This window comes from Sus scrofa, chromosome Y (genome assembly GCF_054392235.1).
Source record: "Sus scrofa isolate SSC_HxYL_T2T_F1_AM1 chromosome Y, Sscrofa_HxYL_maternal_Yorkshire_Landrace_v2.0, whole genome shotgun sequence".
Classification (NCBI taxonomy): domain Eukaryota; kingdom Metazoa; phylum Chordata; class Mammalia; order Artiodactyla; family Suidae; genus Sus; species Sus scrofa.
The window spans coordinates 7,056,627-7,081,730 of record NC_139402.1 but is presented as its reverse complement, the minus strand read 5'-3'; the positions used below and the strand labels follow the sequence as shown (position 1 = coordinate 7,081,730).

The window sequence follows — 25,104 nt, the reverse complement described above, 5'->3', positions numbered from 1 at the left end:
TCTTGGCTGTTGTGAATACTGCTCCTATGAACATATGGGTGCATGTATCTTTCTGAATTTTGGTTTTCTCCAGATAGATGCCCAGGAGTGGGATTGCTATATCATATGGCACCTGCGTTTGCTTTTTGAATATTCCACATAGAAGTGATATCGTATGGTATTCGTCTTTCTCTGTCTGACTTACTTCACTTAATATGATCATCTCCAGGGCCATCCATCCTACTTTTTTTTTTTTGTCACTTACCCATAAATGGCTTTTGCTTGCTTCCAGAAAATGAACCAGAACATGAAGAGAATAGATTTGCCACCGATGAGGTTATTGAAAGGAACGTGTGATGCTCTTTATGGATAATCCCGAGCAAGGACTTCCACACCTCTCTTGAGCATTGACAAAGCCCTTAAGGTCCACAAAGCATGGTGGCTTTTTGAAGAGCACAGCACACATCTGTATGTTTATGTTCCGTGTCACTAAAAATGCGCCAGTTTAACCTTAGAGTTGCATGGTCTTCAGAAGGAAAATAGTGTGAGAGTAAACCCAAAGCAAATCTGAAACAATGAGGTTCCCAGGAAGGTGAGTTTAGGGATATGGGGGGGGGTGCTTCAAAGAAATTGATGCATTGCCTCCAAACTCAGCACAGTTTCCTGAGTTTCCTGAACTGTATTACAACTTTCTAGATTGTAGGGAACAGAAAGCAATGCAGGAGTGCCCGTCGTGCCTTGGCAGAAACAAATCTGACTAGCATCCACCAGTATCCATGAGGACCCAGGTTCGATCCTTGGCCTCGCTCAGTGGATTAAGGATCTGGCGTTGCTGTGAGCTGCAGTGTAGGTCAAAGATGTGGCTCAGATCAGGCGTGGCTGTGGCTGTGGTGTAGGCTGGCAGCTACAGTTCTGTTTCAGCCCCTAGCCTGGGAACCTGCATATGCCATGGGTATGGCCCTAAAAAGACAAAAAAAAAAAAAAAAAAAAAAAAAAAAAAAAAAAAAAGCAAGCAAGGAATGCAAAGTACTTCTTAGACCCCAAATTCCTTCCTGTCCAATTCAGGCTTAATGAGGTTTAATTAGCCGTGTCCCACGCTGCGTAGGAAAACCACATGACCTGCCATGTGCATATTTATATCACCATTCCCCATCTATAATTTTACGAATTTTAAAACTTGTTCCTCGGAACCAGTGATGACATTGGCTTTGGTTTCCCGGTGTCATTGAGGTAAATATAGTGATTAACGTGTGTTCATTTTTACCCCTTCTGATGGACACGGTGTTTCATCCTTCTGGGAGCTTAGCCGTTTCACGTGCAATTGTAGTGTTTGTGTGCAGCATCCCTGTTTATTAAGGCATAGCATCGATTCGTATTAAGATCTGGAGCTCCCCTTGTGGTGCAGCGGAAACGAATCCAACTAGGAACCATGAGGTTGCGGGTTCAATCCCTGGGCTCACTCAGTGGGTTAAGGATCCAGAATTGCCATGAGCTGTGGTATAGGTCGCAGACATTGCTTGGATCATGCATTGCTGTGGCTGTGGTATAGGCCAGCAGCTGCAGTTCCAGTTCAACCCCTAGCCTCAGAACCTCCATATGCCATGGGTGCAGCCCTAAAAAAGCAAAAACAAAAACAAACAAACAAAAAGAAACCCACAAAAGAAAACTTATTAAGATCATAGTTGATACTGGCTGGGACATGATTTGGAGTTACCGGCTGCCCATCATCATCCAGAGGGAACCTTTTCTCGTCTAGACCCCATCCCTGTAGCATGCAAGCAACCAGCCATCCCACAAAAATTGCCAAGAAGCATCCAAGCATTCTGAAATGTGTAGAAGACACAGTGAACATGGGATGGCAGATACTGCCGCTGATACTCAGCCTCTGTCCATCGGCGCTGAATAGAAATGCAGAGACAGAGTTTTTGGGTGAAGGAGAAAAAGATAGCTTTTATTGCTTCACCAGGCAAAGGAGGCCACAGCAGGCTGAGGCCACAGAAGGCTAAGGCCTTAAAGACTGTGCCGTCTGTTCGGGGATTGGGGAAGTGGAAAATAGGGCCACAGATAAGGATCAGAGTGGGTGCAAGCCTGCATTCTTCCTCTAAGCTGGTGTTTAGTCCTCCCAGGACTGGTTCTGGTGGTCTTCCTTCTTTCGGGGATGCAGAAGGCTTCCTCCAGTAGTTAACATCTTCCATTTGTTGGGGATTTTAGTTCTGCAGAAGAGCTCAAAGATGCTGTGATGTGTGTCCCTTGAGAGGGAACCAGGACCTGCCCCCAAGGCTGCACTGTTGCTTCTTGACGGCTCCTCCCTGCTCCCTGCCTCCCCTCCCTTCCCTGATTAACAGCTGCCCTTTGGAGCTTAGGGAAGGTCCAGGAGGCTGATGCTTCGTCCCTAAGAACAAGACACGGGGGACCCAAAGCTTTTGTGCACAGGAGCCCCACAAGGCCCTGCATGGTTTCAATACGTCTGGGAGATCCTGCTTTGAATGTGGGATGCTATACACCCAGAAGGCGGACTGTTGGATAGTTTCGTTTTTTGAGGAAAATGGGCAACGTGTAGTTAAAATCAGCTTCAGAAAATAAAACTGCTGACACTTAGATACATTTGGATAAAGATAAGATAATGATCCCCAGAGGAGAAAGCTTCCCCTGCATTGATTTCCCCAGAGCTTTGTAAATAGAAAGAACTCTGAGCATTGATTACAGTGATTTGAGTAGATAGAGGCCCTGGAAACCACACAAATTCCATGTTTACCGTGCCTTCTGTGAGTTCATTTCCATACACTTTTTTATTTAAACAGTGTTTTCACCAAATGGATTATTTTTTTTTCCTGTTTGTAATCCTGTTATTGTACATGAACCATGGGATGTCGGCTTCTCGATTACATCATTTCTAACACTGTACAGAGGAGGAAGCTATGGGTCTGGAATACTCACTGGAAACCAGCCTTTAGGATAAGGAGGAAAGGTGTGGAGAAAACACAGCCCTTCATTAAAGTGTGTGACTTCATTAAAGCCTGGCAGTGATGGTCCAAAGAGCTGCAGTTCTTTTGCACAGGCTGGGATTCATTGTAACTGGAAAGGAGCAGCACGATACATTTAGCTGGTGGGGCTCTAAGACTGGGGGAGCCGTTTGTTACAGACGTTACACAGGACAGATATACAGTATCTGACTGCTTCAACCTCAGTAAAACCACCGGGAATTAGCAGCAGAGAGGCATCTTTCCTTGCTTTCAAAAGGGTCTGAGGTCCACATACCGTGACTGGATGGGATAATTCTTTCTATCTCTGTAGTGTAAAAAAATATATATGTGTTTGTGTATATATGTGTGTGTGTGTGTGTGTGTGTGTGTTTAGGAGTTCCCATTGTGGCTCAGTAGGCTAAGAACCTGACTAGTATCTATGAGGATATGTGTTTGATCCCCGGCCTCACTCAGTGGGTTAAGGATCCGGTGTTGCCATGAGCTGCAATGCAGGTCACAGGCCGGCTCAGATCTGGCCTTGCTGTGGCTGTGGTGTAGGCCAGCAGCTACAGCTCCAATTCAGCCCTTGGCCTGGGAACTTCCATATTCTGCAGGTGCAGCCATAAAAAGGAAAAGAAAAAAAATATATATATACACATGTAAATTCCAAGGGTTTTTGGACCTCGGTGCCAGCAGGTGAAAACCCTTGGAATTTCCCAAGTGATAACGCATGTCTTTGGTTATTTATAATAAGCCCTCTGGACCACACCTAAGTTTATGCTGATGCGATGACTCAAGGTGGGGTCCCTAGGAGGCTTCAGGATAGGGACTAGTCCTCAGGAAGATCAAGGGTGAGAACGTTGGAACTTCCAGCCCCACCTCTCACCTCAGAGAGGGAAGGGAGCCTGGAGGTTGATTTCTATAACCTTCCTGTGAGATTAGGGGAGCTCGCAGTGGGGCGCGGTGAGGGTGGCAGCCCCATCCCCCATGGAGTCTTAGCTTTCCTTGTGCGTTTCTTCCCCTGTGCTGTTCTGAACTGTATCCTTTATGGTGAGCTGGTGAAAGTAAGGAGACGTGTTTTTATGGGTTCTGTGAGCCATTATAGGAAATTGCTGACCTTGAGAGGGCGGGTATGGGATCCCCAAACGAATGGTTGGCAAGGCACAAGTCTGGGTGGCCTGGGGCACTGCCTTGGCTGCTGGTGTCTGAGGTCAGGGAAGTCTTGGGAGACTGAGTGTCTCAGCCATGGGGTTTGAGAGAACTCTGAGAGTTAGTCTCTGCATTGAATTGAATGGTTGGGCACCTGCTTATGCAGGAGGATCGGGAGAACCAGTCTGGGGAAGTAGCATATGTTGGAGGCCAGAAGTCATCTCACCAAGCTGGTTAAATTGCAGTCTTGTAAATTCATTCCAATTGTCATACTGGAGAAGAACAGCTATAACAAAACCAAGTGGCAAAGGGATTCCAGGCTCTTCACCCTGGCTGCAGAATGAACAGAAGACGCATCACTTCTCAGCAGCACTTCGAACAACATAGGTGGACAGTTATCCCCTAGAAAGTCAGGGTGAGGGTTTACTGCTTAAAAGGGGAACTCTGACATTTTGGTCCAGTGGACCACCTGACTGTCTCCAAACTAGGATGTCAACAGAACACACCTTCTTGGTTGTTCAGAAGTGCAAATGGATGGAATGTGTATGAAAGCATCACAGAGAAAACTCTGCTGTGTCATGCTTTCCTAAAAATGGAGGCTTTGAGATAGCCAGGTGGATAATAAGAGTTATTCTGTGTGTCCATAGATTTGAGCCATTGTTGTAAACTTCTCAGCCAACCTTGAGTTTCCCCTTTGTAGCGGCAGGGTCTAAAGGCATGTGTCACTGTCAGAAGTGGGTGGGGAGGTGCTACTGGTGTCTAGTGGGTGGAGCCCAGGGAGGCTGCTCAACACCCGACAGTGCCCAGGACACCCCCCAACAAAGAGCTAGCTGGCCCCAAATGTCAACAGTTGTGGATTGGTGAATCCCAGCCTGTAAAAGACACTTGAAAAGGAGCAAAAGAAGCAGGTTCCACCATCCTGGTTTCTCCCTTGCCTTTGTTCTCTCAAGATTTTACTGTTTTCTTCCTTCCTTCCCTCCCTCCCTCCCTCCCTCCTTCCTTTCTTTCTTTCTTTCCTTTTCTTTCTTTTTTTGTCTTTTGTCTTTTTAGGGCCACACCCATGGCATATGGAGGTTCCCAGGCTAGGTGTCTAATCGGAGCTACAGCTGCTGGCCACAGCCACAGCCACAGCAACGCCAGATCCGAGCTGCGTCTGTGACCTACACCACAGCTCCCGGCAATGCTGGATCCTCAACCCACTGAGCGAGGCCAGGGATCAAATCCACAACCTCATGGTTCCTAGTCAGATTAGCTTCTGCTGTGCCAGAATGGGAACTCCTCTTTACACACACACACACACACACACACACACACACATGCATATGCCTTGTCTTAATCATAAACTTATAATTTTCTATTGGTCTCTTTCATTTTTTAAAATGTTAAATTAAAATTAAAAAAATTTTTTTTTTATTTTTTTTTATTTATTTTTTTATTTTGCCACTGTACAGCAAGGGGGTCAGGTTATCCTTACATGTATACATTGCAATTACAGTTTTTCCCCCACCCTTTCTTCTGTTGCAACATGAGTATCTAGACATAGTTCTCAATGCTATTCAGCAGGATCTCCTTGTAAATCTATTCTAGGTTGTGTCTGATAAGCAAATGTTGCTAAAGTCTAGTTGATTTACAGCATTGTGCCAATTTCTGCTGTGCAACATAGTGACCCAATCATATATACATGTGCATTCTTTTTCTCATATTATCTTTCATCATGTTCTGTCACAAGAGATTGGATAGAGTTCCCTGTGCTGGACCGTAGGACCTCATTTCTTGTCCTCTCTAAATGTCATAGCTTGCATCTACTAACCCCAAAATCCCTGTCCATCCCACTCTCTCCCCGCTAGGCAACGACAAGTCTGTCCTTTGTCTGTGAGTCTGTTTCTGTTTTGCAGACAGGTTCATTTGTGCCATATTTTGAATTCCATATATTTGTGGAAGGAGGAGATAGGTATAAAGCAAAAGTAAATTTTTTGGGCAACACCCGTAGCATGTGGACGCTCCCAGGCCAGAGTTCAAGCCTGCACCACAGCCGCGACCAGAGCCACAGCAGTGACACCAGATCCTTAACCCACTGTGCCACCAGGGAACTCCACAAAAGTAACTTTTAAAAGAGGCAGGAATATTTTCCATGCAGTATTATGAACTCTTCCAGTTGAAACATCAGTTCCTGTAGGCATGATATCAAACAAGGTCGTGTGTTAACCCACTATCATAGACAAAATAAAAATCATTATTAAAAAATAATAAAATAAAATAAAACTGGGTCATAATTTCAGAAAGGTGGTATCCCAAGCCCATTGTAGACAGTCTGCAGGATATCTTTGGGTGGGGAGAAAATAGAAAAAAAAATGATAGTCTGATGACGGTTCCAGCTTCTGACTCTTGAAGCTGATAGTTTTCATTCTGAATAGCTCTCAGTAAGGGAATAGGAGAAGCTGTTTACTCAGGAGTGGGGCAGGAATGCTCATTTGGGAGGAAGTAAGAGTGAGTTTGGGGACCCCCTGAAGCAAACCCTCTGTCTCTGGTAATAACAGAAAGAAAGCAGGAAAAGCCCTCTGCAGTGAGCATCCCTGACTCTGAAGGCACATTATCCTAAAAGAGCAGGAAAAAACGTCGATTGGGGACATGTCCTCCAGGGTTCAGCAGGCGCGGTGTTCTGCTTCTCTGTGATCTGTGGCTTCAGGAGAGCAGACGAAGTTGAATTTTTATACGCATCCTTCATTCTCACCAGGAGAGCTGTCACCAGCCCTGATGTGACAGGGTTCAGGCCAGAGCCATCCATTCCACCTGAGCATTTTCCATCATGCTTTTACAAATCGAGATGCGCAGAAAGACCCGGGGAAAAGGCGTGTGGAGGAAAATGCTGTAAAGATGAGACAGGGGAGAAACAGGAGAACGGAGGGCATTCAAGTCATTGATTCTCGTATGTCAACTCTGGCGAGTCTCAGCCTACACCTTCTCTGGCCAAATGGAGCTGTTCGCCTCCAGTTGATGCAGAACTCTTAGCAACTAAATAACACGGGAATATTGGGCCAAGTGGATCACTTCCTAGACGAAATTTTTCATTGGTTCCAATTAGCAGCTCCACACGCTGTGTGTGCATCTTGGGGGGTGTATGGCACTCAGCTAAGTGGATGCTGTTTGAGCAAAATTGAGATTGAGCTACCTCTGCTGGGGGAAGCACCTTCCCTTACATGATTATGTGTTAGAGGGTGTACAGCAGAGACGTTCTGCAGTGTTTGCAATCTGGTGTCTAAAAGGAATTCTCATCAGGTAGAAAAGCTGGGGGAAAATGTGCGTTTAGATTTGAAGAGTGCAACAATGGACTACTACTCAGCCATAAAAAAGAACAAAATCATACCGTTTGCAGCAACATGGATGCAACTAGAGATTCTCCTACTAGGGGAAGTCAGTTCAAGAAAGACAAATATATCATGTTACTTCTATGTGAAATCTAAAACATGGCACAAATGAACCTGTCTACAGAACAGAAAGAGACTCACGGACATAGAGAACAGACCTGTGGTTGCCAAAGGGGAGGGGGAGGGAGTGGGATGGATGGCGAGTTTGGGGTTAGCAGGTGCAAACTATGACATGGAGAATGGAGAAGCAATGAGGTCTTACCATACAGCACAGGGAACTCTATCCAGTCTCTTGGGATAGACCGTGATGGAAGATAGTGTGAGAAAAAGAATGTATATATGTGTATGCCTGGGTCACTGTGCTGTACAGCAGAAATTGGCAGAACACTGTAAATCAACTAAATTCTAATAAAAATAAAATTTTAAAAAGAGTGCAATAAGTATGCACTTAATGACAGCTCTCCTAAGAAGACCATTTCTGTTTTATTGATATTTTTCAAATCAAGATTGTAATTGCACATCTCTGCATAGGCTGTTTGCAGTGATGGGATGAAAGGAGAATTCCACCTGGGTATATAAGAATGTGCTAACAATTTTCTGTAGAAATCATGTGGATAGTCAAGTGATCAGTGGCACAAAAAAAGGGTGATGGTGTGAGAGCCACATGCCTGCCCTTTATGTTGGTCCAGTCCACAAATCATTTCCTGGTTTCTAGACTAGACATCAATTATGCATCGTGTACGGTTCCCTAAGTGGCTTTTGCAGCCTCCCTGCGGCTCCTGCTTGCTGCTGTCGAAACTATTGCAATTCCACACGGGTCGGGGGTAGAACTGATTGTAGAACTCCCGTTAAAGACATTAGGATTAATTCTGCACACATTCACTGTTGTTTCAAGGGGCCAGTGCTTGTTTTGATTCCATGCAAACAGGTGTTTGAGTAGGTCTTTTGGCATCCGTGAGAGTTTGTTCTTTGAATATGTGCCTTCTCCACTGGTGCAAAGGGTTTAATAAAGAAAAATGAATGGCCGTTCATGTAGTGTGTTAAGTAGAAGAGACGTGCAGATTTATTTTTGGTATTTATCTCGAGCTTCTTCTACCTTCCTCTTGACTGTTTTAGTTACAATTAAAGCATGAAATTTGGGTTTGGGGATCAGAGCTGTGGCATCTGCAAATATAAATTAATCTGTTTATCCTGTAGGTATCTATTCTGTATTGGCCATTCTGTGAGCGATGGATTAGGTGCTGTAGGTAAATTCCCCATATAAGCTATATTTGGTTCCTTGCCTCATATGCAGCCTTACCTCAAAATGGGTCATAAACCTAAATGTAAGAGCTGAATTTTAAAACTCTTAGAAGACAGCATGAATATTTCTTCATGACCTTGGGTTGGGCAGTGATGTCTTAGATATGACACTAAAAGCACAAGTGACAAAAGAATAAAGGGAAGAATTGAAATTCATCAAACTTTAATATGTTTTCAAGAGTCATCCTCGAGAAAGTGAACAGGCAACTTAAAAACTGACAAAAATACTGCAAAGTCATGTGTCCAGTAAGGGACTTTATTCAGAGCACATACATAACTCAATAACGAAAGAATGAAAAACCAAGTTAAAAGTGCAAAGGAACTTAACAGGCAGTTCTCCAAAAAAGATATATGAAGGGCTTATACTCACATTAAAAAGATGTTCGACTTGATTAGCCTTCAGAAAAATGCAAGTCAAAGTCACAATGAGCTAACACATCACATCCAGTAGAATGTCTAAAATTAAAATGACAATCATGTGGGAATTCCCATTGTGGCTCAGCAGTAATGAACCCGGCTAATATCCATGAGGATGTGGGTTTGATCCCAGGCCTCACTCACTGGGTTCAGGCCCCGGCGTTACCATGAGCTGTGGTATAGGTTGCAGACGCACCTTGGATGGGGGCATTGCTGTGGCTGTGGTATAGGCTGGCAACTATAGCTGATTCGACCCCTAGCCAGGGAACTTCCATATGCTGCAGGTGCCACCCTAAAAAGCAAGCAAGCAAGCTAACAACCAACCCAGCAACCCTCATCTATTGGTTGGGAATGTAAAATGGTGCACCTGTTTCAACAAAACAAGCTGGCAGTTTCCCAACGTATTAAATGTGGAGTTTCTATTAGATCCAACAATTCCACTCTTGGAGAGGAGGAAGAAAAACATGTGTCCACATAAAAACTTGTATGTGCATGACAAATGTTCACATAGGCTTTATTCACAATAGCCAAAAGAGGTGGAACCACCACCACCAACTCCAAATGTCCACCAGCTTATGAATGCATAGTCCAATAGGGTGTCTCCAAAGAAGGAGATATTATTCAACCATAAAAGGGAGTGAGGTGCTGATACAGGGTACAACATGGCTGAATTTTGGCAAAAATCCCAGTTGCTAGAAACCACATATAACATGGGGAAAAAGGAGTTCTTGTTGAGTACACAGTTTCAGAAGATGAAAAAGTTCTGGAGATGGATGGTGGGATGGTTGTACTACATTGTAATTGTGCCTCATGCCACTTAGCTGTGCATTTAAAAAATGGTTGGCAAGTTTTATATCATGCGGATTTCATCACACTTCAGATTGTAAAATATATTGTATGATTCCATTTATATGAAATACCTAGCAAAGACATGTGTGTAGACAGAAAATGGGTTGGAGGGTTGGCTGGCAGTGCCCAGAAAAAGCAAGTCTGTACAGACAGAAGGAAGTGGTTTGGTGGTTGGCTGACAACGCCCAGCAAAGACAAGTCTATATAGACAGAAAGTAGTTGGGTGGTTGGCTGGCAATGCCAAGAAAAGACAAGTTTATACAGACAGGAAGTGCTTTGGGGCTTGGATGGCAATGTCAAGAAAAGACAAGTTTATACAGATAGAAAGTCATTTGGTGGTTGGCTGACAGTACCAAGAAAAGACAAGACTGTACAGACAGAAAGCAGTTTGGTGGTTGGCTGGCAACACCCAGAAAAGACAAAGTCTGTACAGACAGAAAGCATTTTGGCGGTTGGCTGGCAATGGAGACAGGATCTGGCAGAAGGAGTGAGAAAGGGGGAGTGACAGCTAATGAGCATGGGTTATTTTTGCAGTGATGGAAAGCTTCCAAAATTAGATTGTGGTAATGATTGCACAACTCTGTCAATCATGCTGTTGACGTGTACACTTAAAACTGGTGAACGAAAGGGGTCTAATGATTGTTATATCCCCTGCAAAGCTGTGAAGGAGCCACAGTGCTATCGATGCTAAAGAGCCCATGAACTCTGCATCAAGACGGCTGGGATGTTACCCCTGATCCTACATCCCCCTGCCTCCTTTCTGGTGAGTCAATCCGTGAGATTTGGAGAGACAAGAAAAGATCACTTGTGATTCCCTGAAATGATTCATTGTAGGACTTTAACTGAGGGTGCTTGCAACAAAGTTTCCCAAGGCTACTATCCCTACAGACATCTTGTCTACCAGCCACATACTCAACTTGGTTTGCCTCTCTGGTCCCTCCTCCTCTTTCTTTCTGATCCCTCTTTCCTTCCTTCCTTCCTTCCTTCCTTCCTTCCTTCCTTCCTTCCTTCCTTTCTTTCTTCCTTTCTTCCTTTCTTCCTTTCTGATCCCTCCTCCTCTCACTTTTAGGGATTGATGCTCTTTTTCACCAAAACCCAGCAGTCAATACCTATGTGGAGTCCAGGGGGTAATTATGACTGATCATTGCGGCTTTGTAGAATTGCATTTTCACAAAGGTTTTTCAGCCTGAGGGTGTGGCTTGAGTCAGGCGGTGGAGCTGAGTGTGGGTTGAAATACTGGCTCCAGATTTAACCACAGACACAACAGGGTCCTTCATCTCTTTAAACCTTAAAATCACATAAAAAATGCAGATAATAGATTATGCATGTGTGTGTAAAGATGATTGTGAAGACTCTGAACTTATAGTAACTAGCCTCACTCACTGAGTATTCCTTCCCTTCTTCTCCTGCTTATTATACATGTTTGTTGACTCACACAGAAGATGTCAGTGCTGTTCTGGATTCATTAGAATGATATTTCTGGTCAGAGGAGCTTTTGATGGTCTCCCAGAAATCACCCCATGTCTCCATCTTTCTTTCAGGTCAGTGTTAGGGATCAGCAATTAGTACCGTCTCAGAAGCCACGGCAGGTGTATTCAATATCCATTGCAAGTTATATCTGTCGTTTGGCAATTATGCACCATGATTGCAATTACTCTTCTGATTCGGAAACGCTTCTCTGATTAAATTTGGACCCCTCGCTACATTTCCTAAAATGGTCTTAGCAACGTATTGACAGGGATTGCCATTGTCGTTATCTTCTCATGTGCGCCACTCTCCAATACATTTCGAAAGTCCTGTGACATTTGTATTTTAGAATTGGATTTAACAGACCATGCGGCATGGTTCTACACAGGGTGGGAGGTGGGGGGAATTCCACAAAAGAAAATTATGCATTTTGGGGTTACCCTTGATTATTTGAGGGTGATTTGCACAATAATAGGATTTTCTTTGTGAAGAGTATCATGTGCCTGCTGTGTATTCCCCACTTGAAGTCATAATCCTGTTTGTGACATTGCAATCATCTCCACGGCAACCAATTGTGATTTAACAAATTGAGGATTATGCTCAAGTGAGAAACAAACAGGTGGTAGGGGTGGGAGAGGTAAAATTTCCAAAAATAAAGATTTTTTTTTTTTAATTTCCATGCTTACTTTAAAATAGATATCCTGCTGGAAATATCTCTTTCATTGTGGTTCTTCTGAACCATAAGCTAAGTCCTAACAAGGTTCATGGAAGGGGCTGACCCAAATTGCATTAACAAACCTACTGAGATAGGTAACAGAACTGCTGTTGTGATTGGTTGAGATTTTGCCCATGAATGCTGGGAGTGAGTCTTGATATTTCCCCAAACTGGCATTTCTCGGTGAGACTGTTGTAAACTTACAAAGAAGTCTCTAGACTTCTCGACGGGTTAAAGATTATTTCAATGTATATTTAGCTCATTTTCTAATCACAGTGAACAGGTACGTGCCTTTCCCAAAGTCATTGACTTGGAAGTAACCTGGCCCTGAGTTTCATCTTGACTCTCTGACTTAATACCCCTTGTCTTTGCCCTACCCTATGGCAACTATTAAATTAGCAGTGGATGTACAGATTAAAATAATAATAATAAAAGTATTTTTAAAATTTAAAGGACAATATAGGAGTTCCTTGGTAGTTCACTGGGTTAAGGATCTTTCATTGTCACTGCTGAGGCTCAGGTCACTGCTGTGTCATGGGATGGATTGCTGGTCCAGGAACTTCCGTTGCTGTGGGTGTGGCCAAAAAAGGGTGAAGAGATATTTTTTTTCCCCTGACCTTTCCTTCAAAGAAAAACTTTTTCAGAAACGTGGTTAGATTGTTTGGTTCTGGTTTTATTGAATGTGTTGACCAGAGACTTGGGTTTGGGAAAACGAATTTTCCCCTGCCCAAAGTTTAGAGATTCCTCTTCATTCAGCATTCTAGTAAAAGGATTCCAGGAGATACAGTGGTAAGCCAGTGTCACTGATGGTCCTTGGCATTCAAAGGACACGTGTGAAGACATACATCTAATCCACCCTAAAATTTTCAGGAAACTCAGAAGCCAAGATTGGTCCTTAGCATCCGTTTGTACGTATTCAGGTCAGTTGGTTATTTCTCCAAGCCTGTTCCATGAATCAAAGATTGATACCTGAGCACAGTCATTTGTCAGAAAGCTCTCATCACACTAAGCTGTAGGCAGGCTGCAGGAGAAAGCGTGGGGAGTTACACCTACATTTGAAGTGGTGGTCAGGGACCAAATTGTGCACCCCTTCCCCCATCCCCCCAAATGCACATGTTGAAGTCCTACCTGGGACCTCAGATGTGGCTCTTTTTAGAGAGAGGGTCTTTGGAGAAGGGGATGAAGGTAAAATGTTGTCATTAGGGTGGGTCCTGATCCCATAGGACTGGGGTCCTTAGAAGAAGCGATGACCGGGGCACATACACACACACAGGGACAACCCTGTGAGGACATAGGGAGGAGACGGCTGTCTACACAGGACAGAGATCTTAGGAGAACCCAGCCCTGCCCATTCCTGGATCTTGGACTTTCAGCCTCCAGGACTGGAGACAAGAAACGTGTGATGCGAGTTCCCGTCATGGCTCAGCAGAAACAAATCCGACTAGTGCCCATGAGGATGCAGGTTCGATCCCTGGCCTTGCTCAGTGGGTTAAAGATCTGACGTTGCCATGAGCTATGGTGGAGGTCAAAGACACGGCTCAGATCTGGGGATACTCATTGGGTTCGTAACGCTGAGGCACAGTGGGAACTCTGTACACAGATATTTTTAAATGGTGAAAAGTGTTGATGTCCAGTGTTGTGACCACAGGGTCTGTGGAACACGGTGACAAGAGGCTGGGGGAGGTGAGAGGAACTCTTTCTGACTCCACAAGGCATCTTCAGGCTCTCTAGAATCCATCCATCCACCTGTCTTCTGCAACAGGCTTATCATCTGAACGCATCATCTGCCTTCTGTTGAGAATTAGGCAGCAGCTCATCTTACACTGGTTTCAACAACGACCACCTGTGGGTTGAATTTTCGGCAGTGAAACCAGACATCTTGTTTCAAGGCTGAAAAACTAACTTAAAGGTCGCTCCATTCATAAGCTTTTTTGTCTCTTAGGAACATTGTATTTTTACAGTGTAGTGTTTTGGAGGACAGGGGTGGGGCAAGATGGATCCAATGGGACCTGGAAGTTATTTTGAACATTAAAAAATTTTATATACATACATATATATATATATTCTTTTCCATCATGGTCTATCCCAGGCAGTTAGATAGAGTTCCCTCTGCTGTACAGGAGGACCTCATTACCTATCCATTCTCAATGTACTAGTTTGCATCTACGAACCCCAAACTCCCCATCCATCCCACTCCCTTCTCCCCCTCGGCAACCACAAGTCTGTTCTCCATGTCTGTGAGTCTGTTTCTGTTCTATAGATAGGATCATTTGTGCTGTATGTTAGATTCTGTGTATAAGTGGTATCATGTCATATTTGTCTTTCTCTTTATGACTTAACGTCACTTGGTATGAGACTCTCTAGTTGCACCCATGTTCCTGCAGATGGCAAGATTTCATTCTTTTTATGGCTGAGTAGTATTCTATCATATGTATGTACCATGTCTTCTTAATCCATTCATCTGTTGATGGACATTTTTAGACTCTGTCTTAATGTTAAAAAAAAAAAAAAGACCAGAATGGATTACTGACAAGCATAGGGGGATGTGAGAAGCCTGTGTAAGGGTCTTGCACAATGCAGGCAGGAGACAGTGGATTGCAGTTAGGTGTCCAAGCAGAAATGAACATGAACCAGCTGAAGCAAAGTACACCCACAGACGTATCTGGGTATCAGGATCCATGGCACTTACTGACTCTGCCTGAAAAGTGATGCAGAGGTTTGAGCATGCTGATGGGGAGAGTAAACAGTTGCATCCTGAAAAAAGATGGAGTGGGTTAATGCCTGTGAACTAGGAGTTCAGCTGTGAGGCTGGTTCTCTGAAGTCTGGGTTGAAGGGGAACAGTAGGAACTTGCCTGTCTGTAGGTGATAATCGCAGATCTGAGGTGGGGAGGGCGTGAACGCTGAGAACAGGAGGAGCCTGAGGGTGAAGGAAGGGGTCAGGAGTCAGGTTTATGAGCTCTGAAAAGAAGTGCGTGACCATCTCATGTCCGTGGGAACCAAGTCAAACCTGGAGACCCAGGTACGCTCCAGACTGGTGTCTGACCAGATCAGCTGGAATCCTTTGAAGGATGTTTATGCTTCTTTATGGATATCAATGTAATAATGATGCTTAGAAATGGGTACCACAAAGTCCCAGCAGAATTATAGTGCGTGACAGAGAAAACAACAATTCCAAATGGCCTGGACTTTATCCCTCTTTCCCTCTGTAACTAGGTAATGTTATTAGGTGAAATTGTTAGATCAGTCTCCATGATAGAAAGTAGGAGGCCATACAGCCCTCTCAAATCTGATAGACCGTCCGGGTTAATGGTGGAAGTTCCTTGCCGGTGTTAGGAATTAGCGCGGTGGACACGTGGTCCTGCCCACATGTAAGAGGATGGATTGGAAAAACTCCCACAGTTCCTTCCAAGCCCAGGACCTTAGGATTTTAGGTCGGCATAGTGTCGATACTAAAGTAGGTCAGGTAAGAGCAACCACAGCACTATTGTGGCTTCTGATGGAGTGAAGGTGGGGGTATTGAGAGATTTCATTCTGGAACTGTTATTGTCCTGGGTAACTTAGAGTATCAGATTTTCTAAGGTGTCACTGGAATGTGGAAGCCTTTAATGAATTGACAGGAAAGTCAATTCTTAGCAGTGTGCTTTGCATAGGTGCAAAAGTCAAGAAGGATTGGGTTAATCTACCAAGTGACTGGGAGTATTGTGTGTGTGTGTGTGTGTGTATAAAATGGGGAATACTATATATAGATATATGTATAGATATATATACATGTATATCTATACATATATATACATGTATATATGCATGTAGATATATATATTTTATGTATATTGTGAATACTGCCTATTGCATTAGGAATGCAGTATATATATTGGGAATATATATTGGGAATACCATCTTTTGCAATGGGGATACAGTAACTATACTGAGTATATATATGGATATATATATATATATATACACACACACACACACACACATATAGTATAAATATTTGGAATTCCATCTATTGCTTTGGAAATATAGTATACATATTGTGTATATATATTGGGATTACTGTCTCTTGCCCTGGGAATATAGTATATATAGTGTATATAAATATTTGGAATTCCATCTATTGCATTGGAAATACAGTATATATATATAGCATACATATTAAGAATAATTATTGCATTGGAAATACAGTGTGTATATATATGTAAATATAGTATTATATAAATATATGGTATTATGTATGGGAATTCCATCTATTGCATTGGAAATACAGTGTGTGTGTGTGTGTGTAGTATAAATATTTGGAACTCCACCTACTGCGTTGGAAATACAGTATATATATTGTGTATATATGTTTGGAGTACCATCTATTGCATTGAGAAACAATGTATATATATATAGTATATTTACGTATACAATAGTCCCCCCCTTGTCCGTGGGAAATTATGTTTCAAGAGCTATGAAACCGTGGATAGTACCAAACCCCATATGCATTCTGTTTTTTTCTGTATGTACGTACTTAGGACAAAGTTTGATTTATAAACTAGGCAAAGTAAGAGAATATCTGAATTGCCAGCATCCCCACTCTTGTGCTTGGGACCGTTACTAAGTACAGTAAGATGACTTGGGCAAAAGCGCTGGAATGCAGTGACCCTTGATCTGATAACTAAGCTGGTTGCTGAGTGACCACTAGGCAGGACCAAGGGACGATTCACACGGGTAAGGGGGACCACTGTAGTGAGAAAAGATACGAATGTATGCTAGTAATTTTCAGCATATGTCCCATTAAGAATTAAGTTTTATGGAAATCAAATACAATCTTCAGTTTTATTCTGAACTGCTTTCGAGGCCATTTCTAGGATAATCATGTAAAAGAGCCCATTTCAATTCCAATCCATGGGATCCTGCTGTGTAGCCCTGGGAATTATGTCTGGTCACTCGTGATGGAGCATGATAATGTGAGAAAAAAGAACGTATAGATATATGTGTGACTGGGTCACCTTGCTGTGCAGCAGAAAATGGACAGAACACTGTCAACCAGCTATGATGGAAAAAATAAAAATCATAACAAAAAATAAAATAAAAGAGCCCGTTTTATATGAAATGTGTTACATTTTATGTACAAGCTGCCGAAGGATCTCTATTCTGGGAAGAAAGAGTTACCAAAAGTCCTTCCACAAGACAGTGGAAACTTGTGGAAAATGTTTATTCTAAGGTGTTTCCCTTTATGGTAAAAAAAATCTGGAAAATCTGGAAATATAAAAAAGGAAGCAAAATTGCTCTACCTGGAAAGAGACAAAGGGAGCTGACATCATGGCTATGCAGGTGTTTACAGTTTATGAACGTGTACCAAGATTTACGCTTTTTTTCACTGCCTTTTATGGCAAAACATTATGCATTATATGACCATATTGCAGTTTGTTTATTCGCTCTCCTCTGCACAGATGTTTGGACTGTTTCCTGTCTTCCTTTATTATGAATAAACCTGCTAGAAACATTCGTGAACAAGTCTTTTTGAGGATGTGCATTGTCATCGCTGTTTCATTTGTCTTCCAAAAATGTCTAGGAGAGGAATTGCTGGCATATAGCATCATCGTACTTTGGCCTTGTAAAGAATGCGCCTGGAGTTCCCATCATGGCTCAGGGGGTCACGAACCCGACTAGTATCCATGAGGACACAGGTTCAATCCCTGGCCTCGCTCAGCGGGTTCAGGATCCCGCGTTGCCATGAGCTGTGGTGTAGGTCCCTTGGATCCCACATGGCTGTGGCAGCTGCAGCTCTGATTCGACCACTAGCCTGGGAACCTCCATATGCCGTGGGTGTGGATGTAAAAAGCCAAAAAAAAAAAAAAAAAAAAAAAAAAAAAGAGGAAAGCTTCTGAGTGTCTTCCTAAGTAGCCTTGTCATTGACTGTCCCACTACGAGCGTATGAATGAATTCCAGTTAGATGTCAGCCTGCACAGCTGACAACCACTCTTCCCTTCAGCTTTGCTTACTATGTTCTCTTTGTGCCTTTTTTTTGGATTAATTGGATCTTTTTTAGTATTCTCTTTTATCTCCTTTCTTGGTTAGATAGATGACAGATACATAGGTAGACAGACAGGTAATAGACAGATGATAGATGTAGTGGTAGAGAGAGAGAGGTAAATAGATAGATAGATGTAGATACAGATGATACATATATATAGACATATAGGTAGGTAAGTAGGTAGATAGGTACTAGATAGGTGGTAGATGTAGATGATAGATATTGGTATTGACAGATCGATGGTAGGTAGATAGATATGTAGATACATACATACATAGACAGATATAGAGGATAGGTAGATAGATAGATGGACAGATAGTCAATAGTAGAATACATATGATGGACAAGTGAATGGATGGATGGGTAGGTGGATAGATAGATAGATAGATAGATAGATAGATAGATAGATAGATAGGCAGACAGACAGACAGTCAATAGCGGAATATATATGATGGATGGATGGGTAGGTAGATAGATAGACAGATGGACAGATAGTCAATAGTAGAATATATATGATGGATGGATGGATGGATGGGTAGGTAGGTAGATAGATAGATAGAAAGACAGACAGACAGGCAGATAGTCAATAGTAGAATAAAAATGATGGCTGGATGGATGGGTAGATAGATAGACAGGCAGACAGATAGTCAATAGTAGAATATATATGATGGATGGATGGATAGATGGATGGATGGATGGATGGGTAGGTAGGTAGATAGATGGATAGATAGATAGGTGATGGTTTGTGATTGCTCTGATGTGGAGATCTAACCTACTACTTGTTTTTGTAGGCTCTACTAGTTAAAAATGGTCATTACGGGAAGTTCCTGTCATGGCTCAACAGAAACAAATCCGAATAGTATCCATGAGGATGTGGGTTCGATCCCTGCTCGCTCATTGGGTCAAGGATCTGGTGTTGCCAAGAGCTGTGGTGTACATCACAGACGCAGCTCAGATCTGGCATTGGTGTGGCTGTGGTGCAGGCCAGCAGCTGTAGCTCCAATTCAACCCCTAGCCTGGGAACTTCCATACCCTGCACCTGCGGCCCTAAAAAAGGAAAAAAAAAAAAAAAGAATGGTTATTACATTTTTAGATGTCACAATAAATAGTTGTATATGTACCTCCCAAATCCTCCACTTTGCCTCTTGGTCTGCAAAGACAAAACTACATCCTACCTGATCTTTGACAGAGAATGGTTGCTCTCACCCCGCCTCCCTGGTCCTCTAGAACTGCTCTGTCCTGGATGGTAATCATTTGTCATCAGTAGCTACTGAAGTAAATTAAAATGCAATAAAATTAAAAGTTTAATTCCTCCATCATACCTGTCACCTCACCAGTGCCCAATATCCATACGAGGCTCATGGCTGCCCTCTTGGATGACACAGAAGAAGCTGTCCATCATCTCAGAAAGTTCTCTTGAAAAAAAAGCAGTGCTCTATTCCAAGAGACTGGACATAGTTCCCTGTGCTGGACAGCAGGACCTCATTGCTTATCCATCCCAAATATCATAGTTTGCATCTACTCACCCCAGACTCCCCATCCATCCCACTCCCTCCCCCTTGACAACCACAAGTCAGTTCTCTACGTCTGTGAGTCTGTTTATGCTCTGTAGATGGGTTCATTTGTGCCGTGTGTGAGATTCCACATAGAAGTGGGAAAGAACATGATGGAACATAGCATGAGAAAAAGAATGCATGTGTATGTATGACTGGGTCACTGTGCTGCACAGCAGAAATTGGCACAACACTGTAAATCAACTTTAATAAAAAATAAAAGCACTGCTCTGACAGTCCAATATTTGTCATTAACATATCAAGAGTCTACCTTGAAAACTTAGTCTACCCTCATAAATGGGCACAAACAGCATAAGACATTTACCGCAGATTAATTGCCTTAGTTCCTTCCCTGCCCCCCACCTTCTCGTTAGTTTGCAGTTTACTCCTACCCAGACCATACATCTAAGAAAACCTGTCCCTTTTGTTTTAAACAGTGAATGGTTTTTGAACTCTATAGATATTTTTAAAGGCTATTTTATATTTACCTAGATATTGACACTTGCTTGCTATTCATTTTGCATAACTGGGTTTTTACCTGATATTTCTGCTTTCTTCCTGAAGACCTTTTGCTTTTAATTTTTTTAAGCCTGTCTTGTGGCGTAGTGGGTCCCTGACAAGGAACCGCTCAGCTTTCATTTTACCTGAAAATGTCTTTATCTCACTTTCAGGTTTGAAGGGTATTTTCACCAGATCTATAACGCCAAGTTGACAGGACTCTTTCATCCACTTAAAAATCTCTTTCCCTTGCTTCTGGCCCCTTTGTTTCTTCGGGTGAAAAGTCACTGTAATTCAGCAGGGCATCTGCTTGTGTGTAATCTGTCTTTTTGTTCCGAGGCTGCTGAGAAGATTTACTCTCCATCTTTGGTGTTCAGGATTGTCTCTGAAATCTTCAGGGGCTGTTTCCTTGCAGTGTGTCCTGCTTGTGGTTTCCTGAACACCATCAGTCTTTGCATGGATGCCCCGTTCCTCGAATTTGCAAAAGTTCCTGGTGGTTGTCTCTTTGAATCCTTCTTATACTTCATTCTTTTGCTCCTTTGAGTCCAACTCCAGGAGAAAGTACGCACATTGAAATTTAGGGAGCAGAGAGACTGGGGGACAATGCAGGAGACCGTCTGTGTTCTGTGAGACAACCCATTGGCTTCCGTGTGCTTCATGCCACTGTAGACTCCTAATGTTTTGAAGACAAGGTCAGAACTTCTTCTGCAGGTGGGCTTGGGGTCTGACCCAGATCTGGTGCCAGAGATCTCCCTGGGCCTGTCCATTAAGCCCCCAGATCACTCCTTCCCTCTACCACCAAGATGCCAATGCAGGTGTCTGCTTGCTCGTCTCTTACATCCAGATTTCTGCACCTTGGAGAACCCTTTCCACCTGTGACACAGCCTTTGTCTTTGGAGGGCTGAAGGCTACACTGAGAGAAACCCAGGGGATCTGATCCCTACCTTCTGAGGGAGGCTGCCTTGCACCTGGGCGAGAACCCCTGGTGGTCTTGTGTGTTTGTTTTGCTTTGGGTTTTTCTTTTTTTCTTTTTTTTTTTTTTTTTTGTCTTTTTGCTATTTCTTGGGCCGCTCCCGTGGCATATGGAGGTTCCCAGGCTAGGGGTCGAATCGGAGCTGTAGCCACCGGCCTACGCCAGACCCACAGCAACGCGGGATCTGAGCCGCGTCTGCGACCCACACCACAGCTCACGGCAACGCCGGATCCTTAACCCACTGAGCAAGGGCAGGGACCGAACCCGCAACCTCATGGTTCCTAGTCGGATTCGTTAACCACTGCGCCACAACGGGAACTCCGGGTTTTTCTTTTTTTAAAAAAAATTTTTTTATTAAAGTATAATTGATTTACCATGTTTCTTCAATTTCTGCTATACAGCAAAGTGACTCAGTCACACATACATATATATATATGTATGTATATATATATACACTCTCTTTTTTCCATACTATCTTCCGTCATGTTCTAACCCAAGAGATTGGACATAGTTCCCTGTGCTGGACAGCAGGACCTCATTGCTTATCCATTCTCAAGGTCATAGTTTGTATCTACCAACCCCAAACTCCCCGTCCATCCCACTCCCTCCCCCTCCCCCTGGCAACCACAAGTCTGCTCTCTATGTCTGTAAGTCTGTTTGTGTTTTGTAGATAGCTCATTTGTGCCCTATTTTAGATTCCACATAGAAGTGATATATGGCATTTGTCTTTCTCTTTCTACCTTACTTAACTTAGCATGAGAATCTCTAGTTGCATCTGTGTTGCTGCAAATGGCATTATTTTGTCCTTTTCATGGCTGAGTAGTATTCCATTGTACATATGTACATCTTCTTAATCCCTTCATCTGTTGATGGACATTTAGGTTGTTTCCATGTCTTGGCTGTTGTGAATAGTGCTGCAATGAACATTGGGGTGCATGTTATCTTTTTGAAGGCTTGTTTTGTCAAGATTCCCTAGTGTTTACCCCTATCCTCTTCCTGTCCCCCCCAACATTGGGAAAACTCTCTCTATCTTCCACCAAGATTCTTGGGAAGCATTTAGCAGGTGGCCACCATACATGCAGAGGCTGGGACACCCTCATATTTCTAATCAAATGTGCCCACCCATGTTTGAAAAGTGTTTTCTTTTGCCTTATGACCCCTTAGAACAGGGTCCTCCCGCCTGTCCACTGAGACAGAGATCAGGGGAAACGTGGGTCTTTTCACTCCTAGAAAGACCTTGCCGCTCTTTGGATGTAGCTTATTGTGTTTCTTTGTGTCCTTCCCTTTTCCTGAATCTCCTTTTTTTTTAATTATGATTTTGAAAAATATGTCTCAAGCAGAGGTTTTGATGAGTGATGAGGAGGATGAGAGGGACGTTCTGTGCTGAAATGGAAGCGGGCATCCTAGCAGTTATGTGTCGTTCGGGTTTTTCATGAAGGGGGAAATGAGATTGTCCCCTAAGTCATCCACCCAAATACTCATTCCTGTGTGCCAGGTTTTCTCCTACACACAGGCCTTTCTGTCTTCTGGTGCATCTGTCTTTCTTCCGGTGTGTCTTTCACTTCATTAATCAGTCTCTCCATGGCTGTTCTAATATCACACTGTTTTAATAATCAGATGGATACTCGAGATCATTCATTCTTCTGCTTCCTGCCTCCAGTGCTCTTCTCTCCCTCCTCACCGTGACGATTCCTGCATGTGTATCCTTCCAGCTGATTGTTAGGATGATTTTGGGACTCCCCCCCCAAAGAAAAAGAACTCCACTGGGATTTGCATTCACTTTGTGTCAAGCCTATATTCCTTTTGAAAACAATACTGTGTTAATGCAATGGTGTAATCTGATCCAGAAACATGCATCATGGCTTTGTGGATTTTAGGGTTTTTTTTTTTTTTTTCCTCTGCATCCTGCATGACATTTTGGCTTTTCTTCATAAAGAATTTATTTTTGAGGAATTCCCATCATGGCACAGCAGAAATGAATCCGACTAGGAACCATGAGGTTGCAGGTTCAATCCCTGGCCTTGCTCCATGGGTTAAGGATCCAGTGTTGCCGTGAGCTGTGGTGTAGGTCACAGATGCATTGCTGTGGCTCTGGCATAGGGCAGTGGCTACAGCTCCAATTAGATCCCTAGTCTGAGAACCTCCATATGCTGTGAGTGCTGCTCTAAGAAGATAAAAGACAAAAAAAAAAAAAAAAAGAATTTATTTTTGAAAACATAAAAGAGCAATGGACAGCAGAGTAAGTTTACTGTGTGAGGAGTGACTTGGGCACATTTGTGTGCCTAAGGCAGCCTTGGTGAAAAAGATTTGGTCTCTGCTCTGTGTTAACTCTACCTTTGTCTGTTTTACTCTAATGTTACAGTAGACACTGCTGTTTCTTGTTTTTCTTTTTTGACCTTCTCCACAGCATATGGTCGTTCCCAGGCCAGGGATTGAACCCGAGCCGCAGCTGCAACCTACGCTACAGGGGAGGGGGCAGCACAGGCTCCTTAACCCACTGTACCCCAACAGGAACTCCTGACATTGCTGTTCTGCTTTTCACCTTCGTCTTCCAAACCCAGGCCCCATGCACATTTGTCTGTGACCGCTTTCTTCTTTGCACCGAGTAAATGCGTTCTTCATTGACTAATGAAACCCAACTGTACGTTTTCCAGAAATAGAAAAAAAATTTTTTTACCCTATTATTAAATATTCTAATATGCATTTTAATAGGAAAATTTTGATGGTCTGGTCATATACAACCGTTAGAACATTCAAGACAAATGAAGAAAAATGGATGTGACTATTAACTCCATGACCTTGTAAAATGTGGAACGTGTAATGCTGCCTGAATCCAGTGCTAAAGATTTTGGTTGTTAAGGTCTGGCGCTGAAGAATAGCTATTGTACGATTTTGCATTATTGAAGAGTATTATCATGCATGAAGCAGGAGCTAGGAGAATACCAAAAAAAAAAAAAAAAGAAAGAAAAAAAGAAAAGCTATCTACGAAGTTCTCGGAGCTGACATCCGCTGAGCTCAGGATTGACATAACAGACACTCCAACATGGATATCAATTAGAAACCACTGTGAAATGTATTCACCAGATCTTCACTAATTAGAAGCATCAAAAAGGGTAGGTCTGACCCGCATAAATACAGAAATCTTTTCATGCCGCCCATGTCCCAGAAAGATACGTATGCAGCCTGGAAGACCACTCTCGTAAAAAGGCTAGAGTGGGCTGTGTGAAAATCTATACTCACATAACGGATGTGAAATCGTTTCTATGTTTTACTTTTTAAGATTTTTGTTATAGCTGATTTGCAATCTGTCAATTTCTGCTGTACAGCAAAGTGACCCAGTCCTACACACATGCATGCATACATTTTTTTTCTCACATTATCCTATATTGTTTTTAAATGGCAGCTCTCTAGGCAGAAAATGAACCCCCACTTTGGAGCAGAATATTCATCCATGTTTTCAGATGAGAATATATTTTTTTCTTCAGTGCGGACGGCACATAAGGTGTTATTAGATGTGGTTAAAACAATAATCTTTTCCAAGAACGGCAAAGACATTAGACTTAATTAGTTTCATATCACTGAGAAAAATGTTGGAGGATGAAACTGGAGTCAGAAGACAGATGTAAATTCTGAGGACTGTGGGCGTATCTGCACATAGCTAGAGGGTTATATCTCATGGTGCAGGTGGACATCTTACAGGTGGGGAAGAGATTTAACTTATGGGAATGGGTGTTTTTTTTTTCCTCAGTATTTTGTTCTTCTTTGGGGTAGAACTCAGTCTTTCTGCCTCTGTCCATTGCTCCTGGTATGCCTTTTTCGTTCTTTCTACTCCTAAGTGCTCACGAGGGTCT

General features: G+C 42.9%; 1 protein-coding gene across 22 annotated transcripts in view; it reads left to right on the top strand.

The window, feature by feature from the left end:
- Positions 1-25,104, top strand: part of LOC106506881 (pseudouridine-5'-phosphatase-like) — a 744,469-nt gene that overhangs the window by 417,999 nt on the left and 301,366 nt on the right. Inside the window, exon 14 of one of the 22 annotated variants that reach the window (XR_014836034.1) lies at positions 272-447. The exons of the other annotated variants lie outside the window; for them this stretch is intronic. The gene's annotated coding sequence lies outside the window, so the exon portion shown is untranslated. The remainder of the gene's footprint in view (positions 1-271; positions 448-25,104) is intronic. 22 annotated transcript variants of the gene reach the window in all.